Consider the following 6,019-nt stretch of genomic DNA (forward strand, 5'->3'; position numbering starts at 1 on the left):
TAATCATGGTTATGCAGGTTAGTACTGACATGTGTTTGTATTGCCTTCAAAGACTTATTGATTAATATTATGAGGCCACACTTGTTTTACAGTGCAAACATCCTTGAAAGGGGCAGTACCTTAGTGACTTTACCTTTCAGGGTTTTTGCAGCAGTTTCAAATAGTTATTAGAGCTTCTCATTGCTCAAAGGGGTGTCATTTCTGATATTTATTTATTTCCATGGACTTCATTGCTTGGGTTTACATGAGGGAAAGTGCCACTGTAAGTGTCACATAACATATTTGGTTGTTTGATGTCTCTCTTAAGTACACTGAAACACATATGCAGTCTAAAAACTTGACAGCTCTGCGAGTCAGCTATTGTGACTGAGTAACTATCATAATTTATTAGCAGGCGGCTAAGATCATCCGCACTGGGGTCTCTCACATCCTATTTGGTACAGTCAGGTCCCACAGCGCCATTTCATTTCTGGTGCTTTGCCGCAGATTTAAGATCTTCTTTGAGTTTCTCTTTGCTCAAATGAGTGTCATTTCTGATATTTATATGTGTTTCCCTCATCATCATTGCTTGATTTTGCTTGTGAGAAAGTGTCACTCATATTTGTTCAATGTCACTTGGCAGCTATGCATATTTATAACACAGTGGTACAGTAGCACGGGTCATTAAGCTTCCACCATCTCCTCAAGTGTATATTCATAGTAGCACAAGACAATCCAGCCTCCACCTGCCACGTGCACTTTCAAAGCAATGACTTGTGCCATTCAGTTTTCACACTGCTGTAGTTGGACCAGCATTTTGCCTCGCCCACAGGTCTTCTTCAATTCCCTCATGAGTGGTGAATGGCACTGGAGCAGTGCAAATCGATATCCGATAACAAATGCAGTCCAACTGCACTACTGGGGAAAGTTCAAGACTACATCCTGAATTGACCCCCCACTTTGTTCTGATTCTGAATGTCTCCTTGGCCTGAGCCAAGACTATTACTGATAAAATTGCACAACCGGGGACCGGGTGCACTAAGAAACGTATTTTAAGTCTACATTGTAACCACGCTGCTGACAGGCAGGCTGTTTATGTGGCTCTCCGGGGGTTGGACTGTTGCTGCTGTCAGATGCTTGGGAACTTGCCAGCCCATGGTGTTACAATGGCTGGATCACATTGCAAGGTGCTTTGCACGCGCCTCCCAAGGTGCTCATAGCTGCCAAGTTTTCGGTTTGCTATTTGTGACATTCCCACGTGTGCAGTGCATTTATGTGTGACCTTTCAAGCCTTATGTGTGACACTTTGAGAGACAACTTATTGTGAGTGAAATAAGACGGTTACACCCATCTTAAGAGATCCTTTATTAGGTCTCGCCTAGCGATGCAGCGCATGCGCTGCCACCTTGGCGAGATATATTGTTGTCGACTTCATTGCCGAAGGGGGACAAGACATGTGCACGCGTGCAGAGGACAGGAGTTGAGCACGCGTACGCACATCTCCTGCCCCGCGCTTTCACTCTCACGGCGACAGCTTGTTGGTCCTTTCACACTGTTGACGCTCTTTCAAGCCAGAGACGTCGACTGCTCTTCCACCGCAGCACTTCATGTGCGCCGACGGGGAGAAGCAGAAGCGGCCTGTGGAAGCGCTGCCGGCAGTCCGCAGGAAGAGAGGGGCGGATAGGGTCTATGAAGTCCCGGGCAATCTTCTGGCAGCTCTAATTCCACTGGAACAACTGAACCTGCAGGAGCCTCCTTTGTATATCGGAGAAGAGAGAAAATGCTTACCAAGTTTGAAACCAAATCTGCCCGGGTGAAAGGTATTTGAGGCTGAGGGACTTTTACAAGCTTCCAGGGGTGCAGCCCATGTTCATTCTATTGAAACTTTGTGCTTCGTCATCTCTCCTGATCATAAGAGCACAAAGGTTGTGGTGGTAGTTTGTGCGTATGGATGTCGGTTTGTTAATAGTGATGTGGGTTGATTGTGTTGACCTTTATTGGACCTTGCTGGCATGGGCAGTAGGAGGTGATGGCAAAGCAGTGATTGGGGTGCCTCAAGGGTGCTCCTAAAAGTGCTGGTAGCATTGGCACACTGTGGCGGTGATTTTTTATTCATTGGAGTGCCAATGACATTGTTTTGAGACACAGTTGGGAAATGTTAGAGTACAACAGCACCCTGTGTCATGAGTACTTTTATGTTTTTCCGTATTTTTTTAACCATCAGACTCAAGTATTCCTACTTGCCATTTCATTTTGCCTTGCTAGGTAGCCCCCTCCCAGTCTTAACATGCTTCAAGTTTTTGTTGCCTTAATATGCAAGGACCAGATTGAGGAGCATATGGGTCATTAATGCTACAGAACTCCTCTTTGGTGCATCATGTGTGCAGCCAAACCTGACTAATGTGGCAGCACACATAGCCATGTCAAAGGGACATGGTATTAAATAGCCTTTCACGCCTGCTTGGAAAACACAAGGCCAGGCTGCACTTTAGTAAAAGGGATTTTTGTGAAGATGTTGTGTGCGCGTTAAATGCAAAGGGGGCTGATATAAGTATGCCTTATCCACAGAGAGCCTCTGCTGAATGCGTGATTCACAACCGCAGTGTGCCGGTTCAGAATGAGGGCTGCCGGGTTTATGTTATTTATTTTTTTAACATTTCCGTCTGTATTCCTCCATATTTATTTGCTGCTCATCCTTTCGGTAGAGGGCCACGCAAGGTAGTGGTGGATACAATGTTGCACTTAAAAAAACACCATCAGACACTGGAATAATGTGATCAATTTAACATAGTCATACTAGCAGCCAAAAGTATATTCGGTGCCACTCAGGGTGAGATATCCCACTACCCAGAGTATCAATACCACAAGACACAAACAGGCACATGCATCAAGCATGCCATTTGCGGTTCCTTATCAGCGAAAAATAAGGATTTGCTAATAAGGAAGCGCAAATGCCTTATTAGCGAAAAATATGGATTTGCTAATAAGGAAGCGCAAATGCCTATGCATGTAGGAATCGCTGAGAAAATAGTGATTCGAACAAATTCCTTAATTGCGACTCGCAATTAAGGAATGGCTCCCCATTCATTCCTATGGGCTTACAGGCCCATAGGAATGAATGGGAGAGTGCATGCGCAATTTGCGAGTACCAATAGGTACTCGCAAATTGTGCATGCAATTTCAAGGGTGCAAGAGTGTCAAAATGACACCCTGTTGCACCCCTGAATAGCGATGTGCACCCATGTTGCGCACACACATGCCCCAAGGGCATGTGAATGCGCAACATGAAACTTTGAAAAATGCCCCGGCACCCACTCACTCTTTCGTTGGGGCTCAGAGTGACCTGATGGCTTCCCTTTCGAGCCCGGCCATCTGGTCGCACCTTCCCCCTCGGCCATCTGGTCGCACGCAATGCTTTCCAATCGGGTGACCAGATGGCTGGGCTTGCCTGGAAGTCCTGATGAGGGCTCATTTGCCTCCTCGAACCCAGCGAGGGCTCCAGGAGGTTGGATCCCCTCTGTCACCTCATGTGCACAGATTACAAGAAAAGGGGGTCATATTCCTCCGGATTACTTGGGAGAGAGTCAGTCAGACCTCCGTAAGGTCCGGCGATTCCGAAACCGGGGAAGGCAGAACCCGGGCCTGCCCGCTTGGGCCCCCAGGGGACCGGGTACGCACCTGCCCGCTCAGCCCCTTCCCGATGGTCCTTTTCCTCCGACTTTACTCAGTCAAACCTCCGTGAGGTCTGGCAATTCTGAGACAGGGAAAGGCAGCACCCGGCCCCACCCGCCGGGGCCCCCAGGGGCCCATGTCTGCACCTGCCTCTCAGCCCTTTCCCAATGGCCCTTTTTCTCCGAGTTTGCTCAGTCAGACCTCCATGCGGTCCGGCGATTCTGAGACAGAGAAAGGCAGCACCTAGGCCCGCCCGGGCCCCCAGGGGCCTGGGTCTGCACCTGCCTCTCAGCCCCTTCCTGATGGGCCTTTCCTTTGAGCCTGCTTGCCCCTGGAGCAGGTAGGGATGTGAAGCTGCCATCCCCCCACGTAGGGCGGCCTGCCAGGGGATGCCCTAGCCGTACTCTGATCGATTGGGCACTCTCGGTCCATTTAGGGATGGACTGCTTGGCCATCCTCAGCTGTTGTTTCAGGCAAGGAGCTTCCTCCCCGCATGGACTGTCTGACTCGAGGGCCTGCCGCCTGGCGGGTGGCCCTTCACCCTACCCAATAGAGCGAAGGCCGAGCGGCCTCGCAGCTCGTGTCCCCCAGTGGTCTGACCCGAGCGGAAGGGGGCGGGTGGCACCAGGCCCTCGGATGCTGCTGCCCAGCAGGTTTGTAGGCCCTGTGCGCCATCCCGTCACCCCTCTCCACCCAGCACATTTCCGCAGCAGCTCGGAACGACCGCTCCGAGGGGTGTCGCTGCCGCCAGGCTCCTGCACCCCTGCCTCTCGCTCAGGCTGCGCCTCGGCCTGCCTCTCTCTTCCGGAGGAGACTGCTGGGCCTGCCGGTGCCCATGCACCTCTCCACCCCTCCAGAGAGCCCTCCCACCCAGGCGGGTGGGCTCCTTCCCCCAGCAGGCTTCTGAGAGGGAGGGGTGCGCAACGGTTGTCCGTTCAGGGATATGGGCACGCGGCCCCCCGAACCCACCCCGTCAGCAGGTGCAGCTACCTGGTTGATCCTGCCAGTAGCATATGCTTGTCTCAAAGATTAAGCCATGCACGTGTAAGTACACACGGCCGGTACAGTGAAACTGCGAATGGCTCATTAAATCAGTTGTGGTTCCTTTGATCGCTCCATCTGTTACTTGGATAACTGTGGTAATTCTAGAGCTAATACATGCTGATGAGCGCTGAGCTCCCGGGATGCGTGCATTTATCAGACCAAGACCAATCTCGTCCACGTGACGGTGACGATACATTTGGATGTCTGCCCTATCAACTTTTGATGGTACTTTCTGTGCTTACCATGGTGACCATGGGTAACGGGGAATCAGGGTTCGATTCTGGAGAGGGAGCCTGGGAAACGGCTACCACATCCAAGGAAGGCAGCAGGCGTGCAAATTACCCACTCCCGACATGGGGAGGTAGTGACGAAAAATAACAATACAGGACTCTTTCCAGGCCCTGTAATTGGAATGAGTACACTTCAAATCCTTTAACGGGGATCCATTGGAGGGCAAGTCTGGTGCCAGCAGCCGCAGTAATTCCAGCTCCAATAGCGTATATTAAAGTTGCTGCAGTTAAAAAGCTCGTAGTTGGATCTTGGGATTGAGCTGGCGGCCTGCCGCGAGGCGAGCTACCGCCTGTCCCAGCCCCTGCCTCTTGGCGCCCCGTTGATGCTCTTGACTGAATGTCCTGGGGGTCCGAAGTGTTTACTTTGAAAAAATTAGAGTGTTCAAAGCAAGCCGGTCGCCTGAATACTTCAGCTAGGAATAATGGAATAGGATGCCGGCTCTATTTTGTTGGCTTTCGGGAACTGGGGCCATGATTAAGAGGGACGGCTGGGGACATTCGTATTGTGTCGCTAGAGGTGAAATTATTGGACCGGCGCAAGACGAACCAAAGCGAAAGCATGTGCCAAGAATGTTTTCATTAATCAAGAACGAAAGTCGGAGGTTCGAAGAGGATCAGATACCGGCAGGGTGACCAAATGGCTTGGGCTGGCCAGGCTTCCCCTTGCCGCTGCTCCTGCGCAAGTCAGGCATGGAGGCGAGTAGCAGCCCCGGGGAAGGAGCCTCCCAAGTGGCTGCCTCGGAGTGCCTGGCCACCCTCGCCGTCACCGGACTGCAAGAGCAACTGGGCACGGCACCCTCCCAGGCCATCTGGGGGCTGGGTCGGCCCGGGCCATCTGGTCGCCTGGCTGCGTGGGCCGGGCGACCAGATGGCCCTGCGGGCCGGCTGACCAGATGGCCTTGCGGGCTGGCACCGTGATGTGGGGCATTAATAGTTGAGAAAAATGGACTCCCCGGTCAGGCCGTCGGGGAGAGGACATGGCCTGGTCTTAACCCTCCTTGGTTCCAGCCGAGGGTCCGGGTGCTGGAGACTGG

General features: G+C 51.9%; 1 pseudogene; it reads left to right on the forward strand.

Moving 5' to 3' along the window:
- The first annotated feature begins 4,638 nt into the window (after positions 1-4,638).
- LOC146813069 (18S ribosomal RNA) lies at positions 4,639-5,664 on the forward strand (annotated as a pseudogene).
- Positions 5,665-6,019: the final 355 nt, after the last annotated feature.

The sequence above is a fragment of the Triturus cristatus genome, chromosome 7 (assembly GCF_964204655.1).
Source record: "Triturus cristatus chromosome 7, aTriCri1.1, whole genome shotgun sequence".
Lineage (NCBI taxonomy): Eukaryota > Metazoa > Chordata > Amphibia > Caudata > Salamandridae > Triturus > Triturus cristatus.